We start from the raw sequence: 20,710 nt of genomic DNA, 5'->3' as shown, positions 1-20,710 counted from the left end.
AATAGTTTATTCTGGAGATTACTTTCACTTATCTTACCTAGAGTTTTCTTGCTAGATGAATTTGTTGTCTATCTGTTCTTTGACCTTCAGTTCAGCTTTTTCTGGGCCTCTAGCTTAAGTTTTGTTTAACAGAGGGTAATTTTTCAGTTCTTCTTTTCTTGTTTCTTGTCCTGCTTGTAAGGTGCCTTTTCCCTCCCCACCCTTAGGAGGGTCTACATAGGTATTACAGACTCCAGACGGGTTTTCCAAGATTAAACTGGCCTGCTATCAGGGGGTAGGAGTCACCTGCATCAGTTTTCCCTGAGGGTGAGACCCAGCAGGTTGAAAGACTTTCCTGTGAAATCTCTGGGCTCTGTTTTTCTTATCCTGGCCACTATGTGGCACTTGTCTGTCTGTGGGTCCCGCCAGCAAAAGATGTTGTGGCTCCTTTAACTCTGGAAGGCTCTCCCTGCTGGGGGCATGGTGGAGACAGAGTAGAGATTGTAGGCTGGTTTTAATGGCTTCAAATTGCCAAACCTGGGGTCTGAATTCCTTGACAGAGGGATTCCACCTATGTTGGGCTTCACCCCTCCCCTCGGGAAGCCACATGTGAGAGATAGCCCTGAAAACAGCCTGTTTCTGCGTATGCCTGGGGCAGTTGCAGCCCGAGCAGTCCCACCGCTGAATCCAGAGGCTGAATCCAGAAGCAGCCAAGCCCCCATAGAAACAGCCAAAAAAAACCTGTTTTGTCCCCTTTCCTCTTTTTCAGTTAGCCCAATAAGTGACCTCCGCCTTGACCAGTTTTGCCTGAGAGGGGGGCCTATTTTTAGTAGTCAGAATTTGTTTATTAATGCCACAATTGGTGTTTGGTTGGACTCAGTCCCTGCTACTGTTAGCATCTCTTTCCTTTCCCTCAGGGAAGCCACCTGTGGGGGAGGGGTGCCAGGCGCGGGCCGCCACGGCTTGGGGAACTCACGGCTCCAGAGACTCGCAGCCGGTCCCTTGGTCCAGACTGGAGTACGCTGTGTGTCTGGTCACTATAGTGGCTCTGGGAGCTGTTCTGTACTGTTTCTGGTTATTTAGTAGTTGTTCTGGAGGATGAACTAAAACGCGCACATTGCTAAGCTGCCATCTTGGCCCCTCCCCCAGAATGACTTTTAAAAAGGGGAATTTAGTAAGTTGCTAGTTTACAGTTCTAAGGCTAGAAAATGTCCCAATTAAAACAAGTCTATAGACATGTCCAATCAAAGGCATCCAGGGAAAGATACCTTGGTTCAAGAAACCGATGAAGTTCAGTGTTCCTCTCTCAAGTGAGAAGGCATATGATGAACACAGTCATGGTTTCTCTCTCAGCTGGAAGGGCACATGGCCAGCACAGCATCATCTGCTAGCTTTCTCTCCTGGCTTCCTGTTTCATGAAGCTCTCCGGGAGGCGTTTTCCTTCTTAATCTCCAAAGCACTGGCTGGTGGACTCTCTGCTTTGTGGTATTGCAGCATTCTCTGCTCTCTCTGAATCTCTTATTCTCCAAAATGTTTCCTCTTTTATAGGACTCCAGTAAACCAATCAAAACCCACCCAAATGGGTTAAGACATGCCTCCCATAATCCAGTTTAACACCACTCCTGATTGGGTTACATCTCCAAGGAGATGATCTAATTACATACAGTATTGAATAGGGATTATTTTGCCAAAATAGGATTTTGATTAAAACATGGCTTTTCAAGGGTACATACATCCTTTTGAACCAACACACAGGCTTATTGTAAGGATGAACCCTCCATATGGCATTATTCTTCCAGAAAACCACCCAGCCTCTTGGTGGCAAGTCAGTTAAATTAGGATGGTCCAGAATTCCTTCACATAGGTATTGACACCTACCACAGATACAGGTTTTCCTTCCCTACCACCAGTGTGTCACCATCATCGCCACTTAGGGACTTACAGAATGCCTGATCTATTGTCAAGGTAACTGACACAACATGATTTCAGACAAAGGGTCCTTTTACAGCAAAAAGACTCTGGCAATGGTTGCATGGTAAGAGATGGATTGTTCTAAACATAAAACTGCCTCGTCCAGACACAACAGTGGATTGCTCTGTTAAAAGCTCAGCTAAGGAGGCAGTTTGGGGATGACATCCTGATGGATTGGGCGACTGACCTCCAGCATGCAGTCTGTGTGCTGAGTCAACAGTGTCCATATAGCTAGAATACATGGGTCTGTGATGCAAGTAGTGGAAGGAGGACTGGCCCCTTTCACTCCACTCCTAGTAAGCTGTTTGTGGAATGTCTTTCAGTCTCCCTGATCTTAGGCTCTGCCGAGTAAGCTATCCTGGATCCTAGGGGAAGGAGTGTTTCTCTAGGAGACATGAAAAGAATTTTGCTGAATTTAAAGCTGAAACATTTTCCTGGTTACTTTGGGGTCTTGATGCCAATGGATATACATGTTAATGCTACTGTTCAGCAGTCTCCTGAATTTGGAGAGAAACTTTTTTTTTAGATTAATCTGAATCACAGAATCATTGATGATTAGAAACAAAAGGGAACACTATACTACAAACCCCTAATTTTGTGGTTGAGGCAATGGGAGTCAGAGAATTTAAGTCACTTCTGTAGATTGTACTTTTATGCTGGAACGTATTCAAGTCTATGGATCCACCACAACAGTTTTCGTTCTATGATATTATACTAGAAGAAACTGTCAATTATGCCCATCCTAGGAATTCAGGAACATTCAAGTTAAGCCCACATGTAATTCCATTTTATAGCCTCTTTTGCTTGAGGTGATCATGGATGGCTTCTTCGAAGAAGTTTCTCTTAGTCTTGTTCTTAAAAACTGACTAGGGTTTGGCTCCCTCCTTACTGGGTGATTTGTATTTCACTTCATCAGGTGCTGATGACTTGTTACCCTTTGTCTGTCATGATTTTAAGATGAATCACAGATGTGTATCCTGTGAGACACAGTAGAATGCAAAGGTTTTGGCCAGCAAATTTGTTAGGTCTGAAGAACTAGATTGCTCTCTTGAAATAGCAAAAGGTCTAAGGAAGAGCTATCTCTATCCTACCTGCCTATATAGCTGTGAACTGGGACAAGTAGATACATGCTTTAGGGAGACAGATTTCAGCTCAATATAAATAAAATGAAGCAAAAATACAATATAATTAGAACCCTTTGAGAGCTAGGGATATTTACCAGCACAATGGGCTGCTGTGGCCATTAATGAATTTTCCATCATTGCAATTGTAAAGCATTAATAGAGTGAACAGAAATGTTACAGAGGGTCTTGAGATAGAGAATTAGGGTGGAGTTGGTGACCTTTTTATCCTGAAATTCTATGCCTCAAGGGATCTAAGGATATATCAAGTTTATTTCTGAATCTATTTAACATCTGACTGTTTTGCATCCATCCCCTGAGTCCATTTAGATGCTGTTATTAATGTATGGCAACAACATACTTGTATTGCTCTCCATAAACCTGTTATTTGTGATCTATCAGGTGCACAGAAAACAAGAAAAACAAAGTCCTCAAGAAATTCCTAAGATGATAATTATATGATGATTAACTCTCAAATTCAAAAATATATACACTTCACATAGAGCAAGGCAGTGTTTAAGCAAAAGCTTTTGCACAAGACATGCAAATAAGGAGCTGGTTATTATTACTTTAGGGTAAAAGGAGAAAACACCTTAATCAGCCAAGGTGAGCAATCAATTTGATAGGCTAATGAAGTGCTGGACCTCAGTAAGGAGGATTCGGGAAGAAATTACTGCCAACTCACCTTTGCTACGTCCCCATGTTAGGAAGTCACTGAGCAAAGAACAGAGGAAGAAGAGCCCATCTTTAGGCTCCATCTTTATGCCGACTTGGAGAGCCCCTGGCAGGCGTGCTCCCCCTGCACTATTCTACTGCAGCATATGTGTGTGTGTGTGTGTGTGTGTGTTTTAAATAAGAGTGAGTCTCAAGGATTGCTGTGCGGCCTTGGACAAATCATTTGTCTTTTTAGAATTTAGACTCTTCAGACCTAAAATAAAGGCTATTGATGAATTCCTTTCCAATATTGTTCAACTAATATTTTTGGAATGCCTGAAACTAGGCTAGGTTTGGAGAATGTGTTGGGGAATAGGATTTTAAACTGTTAAAACAGCAGGTGTGGCTTTCAAGTATACTAAATAAATAACCCTCCAATGTCTTTAAGTTCTTCTATTAGCCCTTCTCCTTGCTATTAGCCCTTCTCCTTGCTTGCATGCTTAGAATTAATACCTGGAGAGAACTATACTTTCTCAGAATGAAATTTGAATAGACCATTTGGTATACCTCTGCCTGCAGGCTTAGTCTGAAACAGACGGTGTTTCTTCTTTCTTGAAGATTTTCACTCTTCATTGGTCACTAGTTTCTGTCCTTTATCTCCCAGGCAAGTGAGACATGTTTTCTAATGTCCCACCAAGATCTACCCTGATTTATAGTAACTTTGTTTTCTCTGATTTGACCTGCAAAATAAAATAACTGCCCAGGATCCTTATAAAAGACACTTGAAAGTAATCATTAAGGCTGGGGAAAACTGTCTCATTAGAAATGTACTCCTATCTCACGACTGTGACATACACATTTACATACGTATTTTAACATTGCTAAAGATGCTACATAAGGCATGGCATGGAGCAAATTGGCTGTTTGTTAGAATGAGATCAGGAATGTGACCTGGGAGGGTGAGATCAGGCCTTGCTGGGCAGATGCAAATCCCCCTCACTGGCTTGCCAGCGTTTAAAGCCAGCAGTTAAGATGGTTAGGTTTTGCCTCAGAGTCTCAACACCCAGCAGTAAAAGGAAGATTTTTTTTCCAGTTGGATTTGGGAGAATTACGCTTGTGAGGCTGGTGATGGAAAGTGTGAACTGCATACAAATTCTCCATGCACCCTGATAAAATGGTTGCCTTGAGCATTTGCCAGTTCTGCTAAACACATTTTTGATTAGTTTGAAATTGCAATTATTTTCATAATAATACTTTTAAAACAGCTTGTACGAAAACTGATGACCTTTTCCCTTCCATTTGAAAACGCTCTCTTGAGATTAGCAGAAGGCATTAAAGAAATAACTGCTGCTTTTGGATCTAATCCTGCAAGAGACAGGCTGGCTGGGTGTTTAGACAACCTCATCAAAGTAATTACAGATCTCTCTAAAGAGTTGGGCTTATTTAGATGTGCTGAGCCAATTATAGGGGGTCTCCTACTTTTCTTGCTGTTGCTATAAAAATCGAGACAAATTTCCCACCTGATAAATCATGGGTTGATTGGTGGAAAATCAAATGGCATTACATATATGAATGCCTTTTCTTAACCATAAAATAAAATATAATTTCATTTACCCTTGCCATTTACATATTCCTTACAGAAGAAAAAAAAATGATATAACTACTGGTTTGCTCATTTTTCTGTTGGCCATGAATCACTTTGCATTGTAAAATTTTCAATTTTGTTAGAACATATTTAGCATCACTTATTACAGTTTGTCTCGCCATATATCCTTGGAGTTGGGGTCAATGTCTCTCTTAGTAGTTTAACATTTATGTCTGAGAAATGAGGATTTATAGAATATTTTATATTTCCTACAATCACCAGAAATGATAATGCTTTGGTTAAATTATTTTACTCTCCAAAAGGAGTTGATTTTCAACATTGTTCCCAATTGTCTTACAGATCCTTTAGCAATTCTCATGTTGTCAAAACCAGAATGTGAAATCACGCATATATTTTTGAAGTTCAAATAAATGTAATTGCAAGTCAAAGTACAATAGTAAAAAAAAAAAAGGTTTGGTAATTGAATTCAAGAAAACTGGGACCTGCCATCATGGGATTGAGACAGGCTTCTTGACCAAAAGGGGGAAGAGAGAAATGAGACAAAATAAAGTGTCAGTGACCCGGAAATTTCAAACAGAACCAAGAGGTTATCCTGGAGGTCATTCTTGTGCGTTATATAGATATTCCTTTTCATTTTATTGAGTATTGTAGTGGCTGGATGGAAGTGCCTGAATCTGTTGAACTATATTCCAGTAGCCTTGATTCTGGAAAATGATTGTATAACTTAATAGCTTTCATAGTCACAGTGTGATTGTGAAAACCTTATGTCTGATGACGTTCCCTTTATCCAGAGTATGGATGGATGAGCAAAAAAAAAAGAGGACAAAAAATGAATAGATAATAGTGGGGGATAAGAGTTAAAAAATTGGGTAGACTGCAATACTGGTGGTCAATGAGAGGGAGGGGTAAGGAGCGTGTTTTTTTATTTTTTATTTCTTTCTGGAGTGATGCAAATATTCTAAAAATGATCATGGTGATGTATACACAACTATGTAATGATTGTGAGTGATTGTGCACCATGTATGGACTATATGTGTGGAAACTATCTCAATAAATAAATATGTATATAAATATATATATATACGCATAAAAGAAACCTGGGACCACCTCATTGCTAACTAGCTGCCCAACATGAGATGAGCTACTTTGCTTGACTGAGCATCAATTTTACCCTTCTGTCAAGGACTTTGAAGTCAAGTTTTAAAACACTCTTTTCAGCTAAGTATCCGAGGTCTTAGTTGTCTCATTCAGATCATCTGACTCTTCCATCTCACCCGTCATTTTTTAAAGAAGGCCCCCCATCATGAAGTTATCTGCCCCAAAATATAGAGTTTTGGGGGACAGGACCAGGAATAGTATGTAATTTTGTCCAGTTTCCAACAAGTTAGGAAAATTTCCTTATTTGACTCTGACCCATCTCTTAAAACATTAAATAGATGAGACTAGACAACTCCTAGTTTATCAGGATGAAGGTGGTAAAAACAGATTATGAGTCCTTAAGGATTGTAGGCTAAGAGTTGATCACAGAACTCAGTAAAGTGAAAGGGGATGTTAAAGCTGCCTTCAGGCAAAGGGCAGTATGTGATGGAGTTGTCATCATTGCCAGTGCATCTCCCTGTAAAACTTCCTCTTGACTACTTTATGTCGCACCCCTTTATAATGCAATTTCTGTTTGAAATGTTCTATTATTCATCAAGAGAAACTTAATGTGGCTCCCATAACTCTGTTAGCCTAAAGGCCTGAAACCCCAAATTAGATCCTTGCAATGATGCCACCAAGCTGAACCCATTTAATTTCGTCTGGTTCTATTCATTTGCATAATGAATATTGAGCTCATTTACAGCTATATGAGAACACTCAATATTAGCTAGTGGCAAAATAAAACTCTTTTTATAACCAGAATTTTCTGAGTAGCATTCATCCAAAATAACTTGGAATTTTTTTTAATTGTGAATTAAAGAGATTTTTTTTCAGGATACTTTCAAGCAAACAGAAATTCATAAATAAAGTTAAAATTTGTTATTTGGTGTAATTTGGTAATAAACTAAAATGGAGGAGAATCTGGGAAGATGGCTGATTAAACATGTGTTCTTCATCTGGATTTATGTCAGCCTCCTGCTGGGGATTCTAATTCTTAAAATAACTAGAACTGACTGTAAATGCACAGTGGAGATCAAGATATGCAGGTCAACACTCTCATAAAAATAAATAGAAAAAAGAGATAAAATTTAAAATATCTGTATATTAAAGGCATCAGATGGCTGCAGAAGCAACATAATGTTGAATTAAAGAAGTCAGATACAAATGACCACAGGCTTAATGATTCTATGGATATAAAATTCTAAACGGGCAAGAAAATGGCAATAGAATTCAGAATAGGGCTTATCAGTTAGGTATTGCTATGTAACAAATTTCCATAAATTAGGAGGCATTTATTAGTTTATAGTTTATGGGGGTCAAGATTTCAGGCATGGCTTAACTGAAATCCTTAGGGACAAGGAATCAACATGTTGGTTCAGCTGCATTGTCATCTGGAGGCTTGACTGCGAAATTATATGCTTCCAAACTCACTCAGGTTGTTGGCAAAATCTGTTTCCTTGCTGGCTGTCAGCTCGAGACTGTCCTCAGTTCCTTGAAGCTTCCTGCAGTTTCTACAAGCTGCCCTAAATTTATTGCCATATGGGTTTCCTCCAAATGGTCCCTGATTTCATCAAGTTAGCAATAAGAATCTCTAGAGCAACTCTACTAGCAGAATGAAGTCATATATAACATGACATAAGCACAGAGTGATATTTTATCATCTTTGCTATATTCTAGTGGTTAGAATCAAGTCTCAGGTCCTGCCCTCACTCAGGGGAGGAGACTACACAGAGGCATGAACAGGAGAAAGTAAGGTCCATGGCACGAGGTGCAAGGAGGCACCAGGGAGCAGCTTTCATGGGGTGGGGCACAGCAGAGCCTGTCTGCTTTCGTACGTGTATAGGATGCTATAGATTGAATCATGACCCCACAAAGACATGTTCAAGTCCTAACCCCTGGTCTTGTGGATGTGAACAAATTTGTTAAATAGGATTTTCAGAGATCATGTTAATTAAGGTTAGGCCACACAGAATCTCTGTGTATATTTACAAAAATATATAATATATTTATTTTGCATTTACCATATTTGCATAATGTAAAAAACAAAAAAAGACATTGAGCTTATTATTATCAATGATTTATTCGATGCTAACTGTATTGATTTAGAGAAAAAGGGATGCCATGCTATTTCAAAGGATCATCTTTACCAAACCTCATAGAAGCAAAATGCATAAAGTGGAACATTTTTGTGGGTTTTTTTTCAAAATTGGATAAATCTACTAGGATAAATTTTAAAATTTGAATGATACAATCAAGTGTTTCCTCAGAGATTACACATACCTTATTATTTTCTGAAATTAATGGAATATTTACGGAGAAATCTAATGTATAGCAAAAATTAAATATAAATTTTCAAATATTAAATATTTTACAGATCACATACTTTGATCATAGTCCAATAAAGCTATGTAACTACAATAAGGAAATGAACATGCAAATTCAAGACATCAATAAAAGAAAATAAAAGTTGACTTCTTAAAAATTAAGAAATAATCTCATAAATATTGCCTAATCAAAATGATGTGAAATCTAGTGTAAGAAATTATGGAAATCTATGAAAGTAACAAATCATACTAAACGACAAGTTTAAATGAAAGCTTGACTCAGAGGACTATTTATAGCTTTAAATAATTTTTTATTAGAAATAATTAAACTTGTGAATGAATTATTACCTTCAAGAAACTAGGAGAATAATACTAAAAATAAACCAAAACTATAGAAGGAAGATTTTAATAAAGACAAATAAAAATAGAAATGAAGAGATAAAAAAGTGGTAAGATTACAAATAACAAGTAGCTGTTTGAAATACTGGAAGGTTTGATGAAGCAAATAAAATAAACACAATCATACATTAAAAATGAAAAGTTTTACCTGCTTATGGAAAAGTTATAGAAAGGTAAACAGTAATACATCGTATAAGTCTTTGAAAATATTTTTATTTTTAAACTATAGGAGAAATAACTGATTTTGTAACAAAATAAAAAGATCGTTTTGATTGAGGAATAGTTACAAAATTCCAACAGATAACTGTAGGAAAAATTTAACAGTTTGTGAAATAATTACAACTTAAAAGGTGCCAAACACAGATGGTGTATTAGTTAGGTTTCTCTAGAGAAACAGAATCAACAAGAAATATTCGTAAATATAAAATTTATAAAAGCGTCTCACGTAACTGTGGGAATGTAGAGTCCAAACCCTGCAGGCCGGGCTGTGAAGCCGATGATTCCAATGGAGGGTCCAGATGAACTCCACAGGAGAGACTTGCCAGCCGAAGCAGGAAGAGAGCCTGTCTCTTCTGAATCCTCCTTACGAGGCTTCCAGTGATTAGACTGAGCATCTCTCATTGCAGAAGACATTCGTTGGCTGATTTACAAATGGAATCAGCTGTGGATATTACTGATGCGATCATGATTTAATTCTATGAAATGTCCTCACAGCAAAAGACAGGCCGGCACTTGCCCAACCAAACAAGCAGATACTACCACCTGGCCAAGTTGACAAATGAACCTGACCAGGATAGATGGGTTTAAGGATTATAGGTTCTTCTATAGTTATATAGGAGCAGAGTTTACAGCTGATTCATAGTTCTGGTGATCTCATCCCATAGAAAAACGTAGAATGTTCCTCAATGAATTACACAGGTTAGAATAGATAATCTTACCCACAACTGCATGATACAGTACAAAAACTATAGAAAAATGCACGTGAAAATTCTAAATAAAATGTCAATAGAGCATATTTTAAAAGAATAAGACATGAACAAATTGGGATTATTCTCTGATAAGAAAATTGTTTAATGTTAGCTAATCTATCAAAATGTTAATGTTGGCAAATTAAAGTAAGAATTACATACACAATATATTAACTAAGGAACATGTCAATAAGTTAAAGGGGGACAAAAAATCATTCTATAAAAAATTCAGTGCGAGCAAAATAGAAATAGAAAGCTACCTATATAAGGTATTAATTATTTATCAAAACCAAATAGCAACACTGAAATATATATCTGAATGTAGATAAAAGGAGAAATTGTCAGTTCTATGTACAGTAATAGACGAAAATTTTTTTAATTTTAGTTGGAACTGCACAACACAAACAGTAAGCCCTAAGTTAAACCATGGACTATAGTTAAAAGTACAATTATAAAAATGTGCTTTCATCAACTGTAACAAATATACCACACTTATGCAAGGTGTTAATAATAGGGCGGTATATGGAAATCCTATATTTTATGCATAATTTTTCCGAAAACCCACAACTTCTTTAATAAAAAAGAAAACACAATAGCAAACGTCATCTTAAAAAGTAAAATATTAAAGCCATTCTGATTTATAACTTCTTCAGGACAAGGATTACTACAATCACCACTATTAGCATTGTGTTGGAAGCTTTATATAATTAATATAATATAATATAATTTATGTACTATAAATCTGTGACATTAGTTAAAGAAAATTAATTTAGACTACAGCTTACTAGCTTACATTTGTAAAATACCCAAGTGAAGCTAATATAGGAATTATTAAGTGAACTAGAAATTTGGCTGCAAAATAAATATGTAAATTCTAATAGTTTTCTTTATTCAAACAAATTCCATTCAGGAATGAAAATGGAAAAAATCCACTTATAATTATGAACATAAAAGTAAAATACCTAGAAATAAATTTAATAAGAAATGTATAACACAATATGAAGAAATCTGTAAAATTTTATAGAAAAACATAAAACAGGGTCTTGATAAATGGATTAACAAAATATGTCACTAGGTGGCATGAATTAATGTAATAAAAATGGGACTTTGTTCCAAATATATATTCTGTCTATAATATCCTTTGAATCAGATTGCCAACTGAAATTTTTGGAAGGAGAAGGAAATACTGTGCCAATTTTCAATTTCATATGGGAACGTTAAGAGAGGAAACAAAAAAGGTCAAAAGTGGTATAACATTTGTTTCTTCTTTGCATTAGAACTTTTTAGAAATTTCCTTTAATCTTATTGGTATTTTATAAGCCTAGGGAAAGGCAAGTAGAAAAGCAGAACAGGGTAAGGAGTTCAGAAACACGTTCTATTTCATAGGGGAATTTACTCTATGCAAAAGAAGATACTTGAATTAAGTGGAAAAGATTAGATTATTTAATTAAACATATTGAAATAATTGGATATTATCCTTTTATTTTATCAGTGCTGTACAAAAGATATATAATACAAGCTACATACATAACTTTTCACATTAGTAGCCACATTAAAAAAGTAAAACATGACAGGTGGAATTAATTTTAATGATGTATTTTATTTAACCTAATATATTTAAAATGTCAATCAGTTCAGCATGTAATATAAAAATTTGCATGAGATATTTCATATTATTTTTCCCTACTAGATCTTTGAAATCAGTGTATATTTTACCAATACAGTACATCTCAATCCAGAGTAGTCACATTTCAAGTGCTCAGGTGACAAATAGCTACCGTATTGGACTGTGGAACTCACGCCTCTCTCAGTCCATAACCTTTCTGTGAAACCTAGCCTTTGGACTGCATTACTCAGGGCCCCTTGTATTCTGGCTTCTTATTGAGAAAAGCACCTAAAGGAACTTATAGGCACCCAAAGGGTGAAAGGAGGAAATGAGGTTGTCATATTCTTCCCTGCTGAGTTGTGAGTTGGTTTCATCCCTCTCCTGAACTCCCTAATTTCTGTTAGTTTGTCCTCTCCTGCAGGGTTCTTTCTGATAACCACTCTGTCTTCTTACACTCCTAAGTCTGAAGAAGGAAAAGGGTGCTTCGCTATCTGTTGGTTTCCCTCGACCTTGACCTCACATTTATAAATAGTCCCTTCAGTAAATCCTCTCCTTTTCCACTGTTTGGTTGTGTCATCCTTTTCATGTCAGGATCCTAATCAGTATAGCCATTTAATTACAGGAATATGAACGTATACCTCATCTCATATCACACACCCACATATGCACAGTATAGATGAGTCATAGCTTTAAATCTAAGAAATAAAACTATAAAACATATGAAGAAAATATTTGTATAATTAATTTTATGGGGGGAACAGGGAAATATAAAGTAATGAATAAATAAAAACAAAACAACTTGAAAGATTTGATGACATTATACTTAAGTTTTTTGTATGGCTAAATTCATCATGAAATATTCAAAGGAAAAAACATAGAATCAAAAAGTTGGCATCGCGTAAAAGAGACACTGTTAAATGTCTTTAATATGCAGAGACCTCCTATGGGTTTCTTAAAAAGAGAATAATCTCATAAAAGAAAAATGGATGATACACTTGGACAGGAATTTCAAAAGAAAGTCGTTGTAAATATCTAATAAACAGATGTTGAATTTTACTGGTAGCTGGGTGTGTCGGTTCACTTCCTTCGGCTGGGTTATGGCACCCAGTTGTGTGGTCATACAAACACTGGCCTGATTGTTACTGTGAGATTTTTTTTGTGGACTTAAATCATTCGTCAGTTGATTGTGTCTATGACTGATTACATTTACAACCAACAACACAGATTGCCCTCAGAACTGAGAGGAATCTCCTTATTCAATCAGTTGGAGGCCTTAAAGTGAGAACTGAGGAGTTCAGCAGTCAGAAAGAAGAATTTCTATTTCCACTTCAGCCAGCCAGCTTTGGGGGAATTCATCATCAGCTTCATTAGAATCCCCAACTTTTAGCCTGTCTTATGGCATTTGGACTTGACAGTCCCCATCATCCTGTGAGCCAATTCCTGTAAAAAAAAAACTCAGAACATTTACATATATGCACATACATAGATAGACTGACAGACTGACACAATCTCCTGTTGGGTCTGTTTCTCTGGAGAGTCCTAATACACCAGTCAAATACTAATTAAAGCAATAATGTGCCATTTGTTTCCATTAACAAAGTGTAAAAGATTGATTTCCTTTAATCTTTTGTTGTGCAGGGAAATGTGCAGGGAAAGAGGCATCCTTGTAGATTATTGGTGTGAATGTGAATTTCTACAACTACCTTCTAGGAAAGTATAATGGCTTTCTATAGAATCTAAAAATTAAAACATGACTTTGCTTTGTTTCTGCAATTCCATAATTAGGCACCTATCCTAAAGAAATAAAAGGGTCAGTGTCTAAAGATACATGTCCAAGAAGGCTCATAACTGTACTGTGGCAACAAACTCTTGAGATAAATATAAAAGCCCATCATGGAGGAAAGGTTTGAAGAAGTTATAGGTATCCATTTTATGAAACAGTATGCAGCTAATAAAAATAGGTTATTGTGACATATATTGGCCTGGTAAGATGACTATAATATTAAGAAGAGAAAATGTATAAAAGAATATATATTGTATAATCCTATTTTATAAGAAAAAGAGAAGGACAAGGAGGCGAAGGAAAAGGAAAAACGGAAAGCATATAAATTCATATGTAGGGCAGGCCACAGTGGCTCAGCAGGCAGAGTTCTCAACTGCCATGCCGGAGACCCAGGTTCATTTTCTGGTGCCTGCCCATGCAAAAAAAAAAAAAAATTCATTTGGAAGTACAGGTAGTAAACAATATCAATTATATCAACATGATGGGATTAAAGAGGGAGATGAAGGGAGGTTACAGAACTACATGGAGAAAAATACATGACAATTTAATTCATGCCAAAAAAGCAATAAATATTGTTCAGTAGAAATAAAGAGCAACAATGAAAATACACAAAAATTTTTTTAATCTTAAAAAAAAAGACAACTGGTTTTAGTTAACATCCCGGAGTCAGAGTCTGGATATGGTCTGAATGCCAGAAGCTTGCAAAGAGAATGTGTTCTCTCTCATAGAGATTCAGCTTCCTATATCACACATTCGACTGTGCATTGAAATCAGTTACCAGCTTAAAAGCCTTCTGATCATTTTACACGCATGCATTCATTAAATGCCATAATTATTTTAATTGCTTGATTGGTAATTTGGGCAACAGATCTGTCCACATTTAATTGAGGAAAAAATATCTGAATTGGGAAGTGTGTATCCCCTGGGTTCGACCTCAAGGAATTTCTTTCCAAATTAAGAGTACAGAGCTGGTCAGTCTGTGTTGCACATCTCAGTCTAAAATGGTTATATGGCAACAGAGTAAATTGAGTGGAATCTTTAATTCTGTAGTAGGTTATCAGAATTTTTAATATTTAATTATTCCTTCTTAACTTTTTTTACTATTCTTAAGTGAGGACTTACTATTTCATAAGCGAGAATTTCTCTGTTATCTTATCTGTAGATATTTATTCTCATAATCTAATTTTACAACATAATTGGTATAGGGAGTTGATGGAAGCAAACAGACAACAAAAGGCAAAATGTTTCTGCTATTCCAAGATAAATGTCTTTCAACAGAACAATAAATAAATAAATAAATAAATAAAACAAAACACCCTGCTAAACAAATTGTCTCCTCTGCATGCAAAAGCAGAAGGACTACAGGCCCACTGCTAGTAGATTTGATATTTAAAGGATTACCTAGTTTACATGAATACATTTTGCTAGGAAGCCATGGAAAATGCTTGCAGTTAGCATGCCGTCTTACCCGTCCCATTTTCGCTGCCTGGCAATTCCTCCTCCATGTCAATCATATCTGCTATTTTTTTCTACCAAGTTCTAGTTAAAATTCCACTTCTTTCCCAATGATTTCCTTAATGACAGTGATTGGAATATAGGAAATTCCATATTTATTGAGCTTTCTCATCTCTTATCTAATACTGTCCTATATTTTTTATAATGAGGTAAATGTTTCAGAACTGTTATTATACTATAAACTCCCAAAGGCAATTGAATTTGGTGCGCATTAGTCACCCAATGTAATCTTGTTAAATAATAAAAGTGCTGAATATGAAAAGATTGGCCCTCATTTGTATACTTGTTAAACTAATGGTTTAAAAATATTTCTACCTGGATGTTTGGGGGAAATGCAGATACAGCCCAAGTTTTATACAGAGACTAGTTAATGTGAGTCAGAAAGTTGGAAAAGAGAAGAGCGTCCTTTGGTTCTATATCGATTTTATAATACTTTGGAGACTAGAGAATACTGGAATCAAGAGATTTATAAAACATTAGCCCTCGAGCTTTCCTATGCTTGGTTTTCCAGATGGTACATTGCATATTGTGGGTATTCATACAGTACAGAGAAGATTAATCAAAAGAGCAAAACACATAGTTGTCATTTTTAATCATGGCTTTACTTCTCTTCTTTTTCCACCTCCAGAGATTTAGATAAAATATTTCCCCAAATTGGCAGTATTTTTCTTTGGAATGCAAATTCCTAGTGTGGACCAATCACATAATCATTCTGGAAGAGACATCTGTAAAATGGTTTGCATATGCTAAAGGCTCACCTAGGAATTCATGGTATGTGTTCAAAGCCCCTGATAATTTTAAGCAAATATGGGTAGAATAGCCAAGTGGAAACATTTGTTTACCTTAAGAAAGTAAAACATGGAAGACTAATATCAACTTGTATTCATTAATATAGCACTTGATGATCCCTGCCACGTACACACCTCTTTGCAATGATTGCATCTTCTCTCTTCTTCACTAGTCCATATTCAGCAGTTACTTTGAGTTCCGTTCCCAAACTCACTTTTTTCCAAGATACCTCCCAAGATTTTCCTATTCAGGTAATCAATTTATCAATATTTCCATGCCAGTACATATCTAACCACGATTATATACTTATTCTATCATGTATATGTTCTAACTAGTTAATCTGCTGTTTTGCATTGGATTGAATTGGATTCAATCCAATTGAATTGAACTGTTTTGAATTGGATTATGTCTTTTTTATTTGGAATGTAAGCTTCTTCATATCAGAAATTTTATTCCATCAGGGTTCTGCTTACTTAAGGATTAAGAATTGGTGACAGAAAAGACATCATTAATATATTAATGACTGAGTAAAGATTTTCTAAAAATCATGGGCCTTATCTGATAAGGTGATATTTAATTTGGTAACCATCACATACTACCTTTTGGTCAACAGAAACTAGAGCACCAGTATATAATAAGGATATGTGGTAGAACAGAAATGTTTGTGGAAAATCTTCAGTTATATTTGGCTGTAACCCGAGGCATTAAAGAGCAAATCTGTATGTTACAGAAATGGTACATAATTGAGAATGGTTGGAACTCAGGATTCATGATCTGAAAGCTGATAAGTTTGGGAAGAAATGTAGGGAGTCAGCTCATGAAAGTCCTAAGTACCATTATTTTAAAATCAAGATTTATTAAGCACTTAATATATGCCCAGCATCGAAACTAATTTCTTTGCAAATAGTATCTCTCATTTAATCTTTGAAATACCCTTAAGATATAGGTGTTGCTATCCCCATATTATAAATGCAGACACCTTCAGGAAGTAGAATAGCTAAAATGCATGTAGGGATGTGAAGTCTGAATTAACATTCTAAGAAGTTGCAGATAACCACAAAGGGAATTACTCAATGAGGGGATTTGAAAGAGTGATAATGTCAGGTCTAGGTTATAGAACAGATTGAAACTTATTTGGTTTTCAGCCAATGAAGGATGACTCCAAGGAAGGGAAAAGTGTATGAAATTTGAAAAAAGCCCTCTCCAGAGGATTCTAGTAGTCTCCCTCCTATACAGTTAAGAATTACTGTTTCAGAAATATTGATTGGTAACAAATTAGAAAGCAGACTTCCATTATGCATGCTTCAATCTAATATTCCAAGGAAGAGAAGTGATATTTTGGGGTGTTCTCTCCATGGGACAGAACATACCTGTATTACAGCATCCATCTGCAAGGCACTCTTTAAGAGATATTTAGAAAGTGCCAAGTATTCCTGATCAAGAAATCAGAACAGTAAGGGCACCAAAATCATATCATAGTAGATGAAAATGTGGATATTTATTTAAAGATCAAAATATTAGGGGGTGAGCATAAGATGTACCTTCACATGGTTAAAGGATTGTAGTGTTGCTGCAGAAATCAGGCATTTTGGGGTGGGTATAAATATAACTTTGCCAGAGTTCAGCTCAAAGTAGGAAGAATAATTCTGTTCTCATTTAGAATGGACTGCAATGGAGCTGGTGAAAGTCTAATCACTTGAGGTTCAAAAACGTAGGTGGGACAACCTTTCTTTAGAGAATTATACTCCCACATTTTCTATAAGATGGGTTATTTGTCTTGACTCTAGGATTTTTGTTGTTTCAGGGAAAAGGTAAACCAACTCAAGCCAGCTTAATTTACAAGAGAACTCACTGACTTACATAAATGGAAGTCAGGAGATAGGGCATGCTTCAGTAATGGTTAAGACACAGAAGTTCATGTACACTTGCCACCAGAGGTATCATTTCATTTCTCAGCCTGGCTTCACTCATGGATCAAACTGGCTGCAAGTTGGCATGGATTTTGAGTTATATGCGTCTTTGTTCATATTTAAACAGAAGACATTGCCTCCCACATGTTAAGTAAAACTGAATTTCAATAAGTTGTGCATCATTTGGTCTACCTAACTCTAATTATTCTAATTGAGAAGGTTTGGGTTTTAAGCCCATCCCTGGCCCCATACACTGTAGGAACCATATTGGGACCATACTGAAAAAATTTAGCGTATCCCCCTGGGCAAATTGTTTTCAATCATTAAATACCTGTATAATTTACTAACACAGATTGCTGGGCCCTGCCCTGAGAGCTTCTCATTCAGTAACTCTGGGGAGAGTCTTAGTCATTTGTAGTTTTAAAACATTCCCAGGTGATGATGATGATACTGGTCCAGGAGACACTTTTGGAACTGCCCAGTCCTCAACTCAAAACAATTAAATCAGAATCCCTGATGATGATGAAACCCAGGCCTCATTGCATACAGACACACACACACACACACACACACACAGATTGCCTAGGAATCTTGTTAAAATGCAAATCCTGATTCAGGAGGTCTGGGGTAGGGTTTGGGATTCTGCATTTCTAATAAGCTCTGAGTTGAAGCTGATCCTCATGACCCCATTTTGAGTTAACAAGGGTCTAGACTAGATTCAAATTGAATTAATCTGAAGAAAGGTCAGGTGTTCCTAATCCTCAGACCTGGCTGTGAAACACAGTGTTAAGCAATCAGAGTCCGTGCCTAGTGTTAGAACTCAGGTCAGAACCAAAAGAGCAGAAGGAGGGCGAGTGGGTTTGTGTTGGAAAGAGCCTTTTGTGCTGGATGTGGGAACTGGATTGGATAAGTTGATCTTTAAAATACCTTGTAACCGTTTTTAGTAATTGCCTTGAGCTCCCCTACATCATGACGTGCAAAAAAGGACTGATCTTCAGTGGCATTTTATAATTAGAAAATCTACTTAAATAGAAATACGTGGTTTTTTTGTTAATATGACAATAGTCTGAAATCTTTAAAATTTTCTATTATCGGGCTCCAGTCATCATGTGTTTGAAAAGGAAGTCACCAGAATTTCAATCTTTCCTTGGATTAGCTGCCACCAGGAGGAAAGAAGAGAAAAACAGCTTTTCACAGGTAGGACGGAATTTGGAATAGCAAATAAGTTACTTTTTTCCTAATTCATCTTCACTATTTAGTTTATCGTTTTGCCAATGTGCCTTGCTTATTACTACTAACTGCTGATCTGTCCTGGGTGAGCAGATTAGTTTAAAAAGAAAATTTGCATGAGAAAGAATCAATAGGGCAAGTTTAAATCCCCAGAGAATGTGGAATGTGGAACTAGGACAAATTAATCCTGTGATTGTTGACAATTTAATTGTGAACTGACAGGTGGAAACATCTATTTTGGGATAAAAAGAGCGTCTGCAATGTTAAGGGTGAAAATACCAGGAAAATGTAAGTCCATAAAAACAGGGTTCTGAATATCTTAAACCTCTAGACCCTAATGTCTAGGCTCCAGGCCACAATTTCCAAAACTGATTTGAGCTGGTGGTGGATTCTGTCCATTAGTAGGAGAGAAAATGGCTCCCACAATTAACTCACTTGATGTGTGCTCTTCTTTGGCTCAACGTGAAATGATATACTTAGAAGATATTTGCAAACACTTACATGAAACTGCTTTAGGAGAGTCTCAAATGATAAATAAAAGAGAAAATGGAGAAGGAAAATGTTTTTGTTTGTTTTTTGTAGCTACCCTTTCTCTTGGATTGTGAAGTATGGCTGGTTGAATTGGGCTGGGTCTGTTTCTGACCTATTTTCAACTTCAGGTAGCACGTCCTCCAGTTATCCACTATCTTTCCACAGCATATTTTATAGTTTGGATCTGCAGGGTAAGCCTCATAAAAATTACAGATTTTATCACCCCACATTAAAGTGCCTGTTATGATGATCTAGATGACTTAAGAGCATGGCTAATTATCCATCTCTTATCATTTGCAAGGTCAGTGTATCAACTGCTGCAGAGGTCAGTACCGGGTGAAGGGCTGACAAGAGTCTGAGAGGTTTTGTGAGAAGATCAATGACCTTCGTTTGTGGTAGGAGGCAAAAGAGGCTCAAATAATTCCAGTAGAGGGCAGCAATACATACAGAAGCATGGCATTACGAAAGACCAGCAGCATATGGAAAAAAGGAGACTGATAGCAGTAACACCAATTACCAATTGAGCTATTATACTATCTTATTTATATTTCATTTAATTTTCAAAACACCGCATGGGGTTATTGCTATTCTCATTTTACAAACGATGAACCAGAGTTGGAGACTTTAATTAGCACAGAATGAGTTGGCCAAACTTGTGTATAACAAAAGTAAGTCTTTTCCATCCAGGAGCAGCAGAAAGATCAATATCCTGGAAAACAGTTGAGACCACTACAACTTCCATGCTATTACATCATAGTGCTGTGAAAATGGCCTAGGGTGACTTTCCCCAGTTGTATATCTAAGAACCTCATATTTCCATTATTAGGGGGTCTAGGGTGATATTGGTGGGCAGGTAAGAGTTGGGTAGGATTCATGAGGAAGCTGAGTTACATAGTTTTGAAAAAGTTTCTTTCTTGTCATAATTCTCTAAGACGGAGATATAATAGGAAGCATTTCAGGGAATACTATCTCTAGTGGAACACAGCTTGGGCAGAACCGGATTTGGGAAAGAATATAAGACCACAAGTTAGAAACTTAACTTACAGATCTGCCTGGAGTCCTAAATAGAATTTTCCCCTTGGTCAAGTGCTAAATATCATTCTTCAATTTTGACAAGTGGAATAGGGCAATAGTAGTGCTTTTCCTATGTCACAGGTGGCTAAAATGTCCCTAGTATTTTCAAT

General features: G+C 36.6%; 1 long non-coding RNA gene across 1 annotated transcript; it reads left to right on the top strand.

Moving 5' to 3' along the window:
• The first annotated feature begins 18,866 nt into the window (after nt 1-18,866).
• Nucleotides 18,867-20,040, top strand: LOC143653214 (uncharacterized). The gene is made up of 3 exons (XR_013161164.1): nt 18,867-18,962; nt 19,578-19,717; nt 19,828-20,040. It is a non-coding gene; the product is annotated as an uncharacterized LOC143653214 (long non-coding RNA).
• Nucleotides 20,041-20,710: the final 670 nt, after the last annotated feature.

The sequence above is a fragment of the Tamandua tetradactyla genome, chromosome 13 (assembly GCF_023851605.1).
Source record: "Tamandua tetradactyla isolate mTamTet1 chromosome 13, mTamTet1.pri, whole genome shotgun sequence".
NCBI lineage: Eukaryota > Metazoa > Chordata > Mammalia > Pilosa > Myrmecophagidae > Tamandua > Tamandua tetradactyla.
The sequence above is the reverse complement of the archived record's forward strand: the minus strand, read 5'-3'. Positions and strand labels throughout refer to the sequence as shown.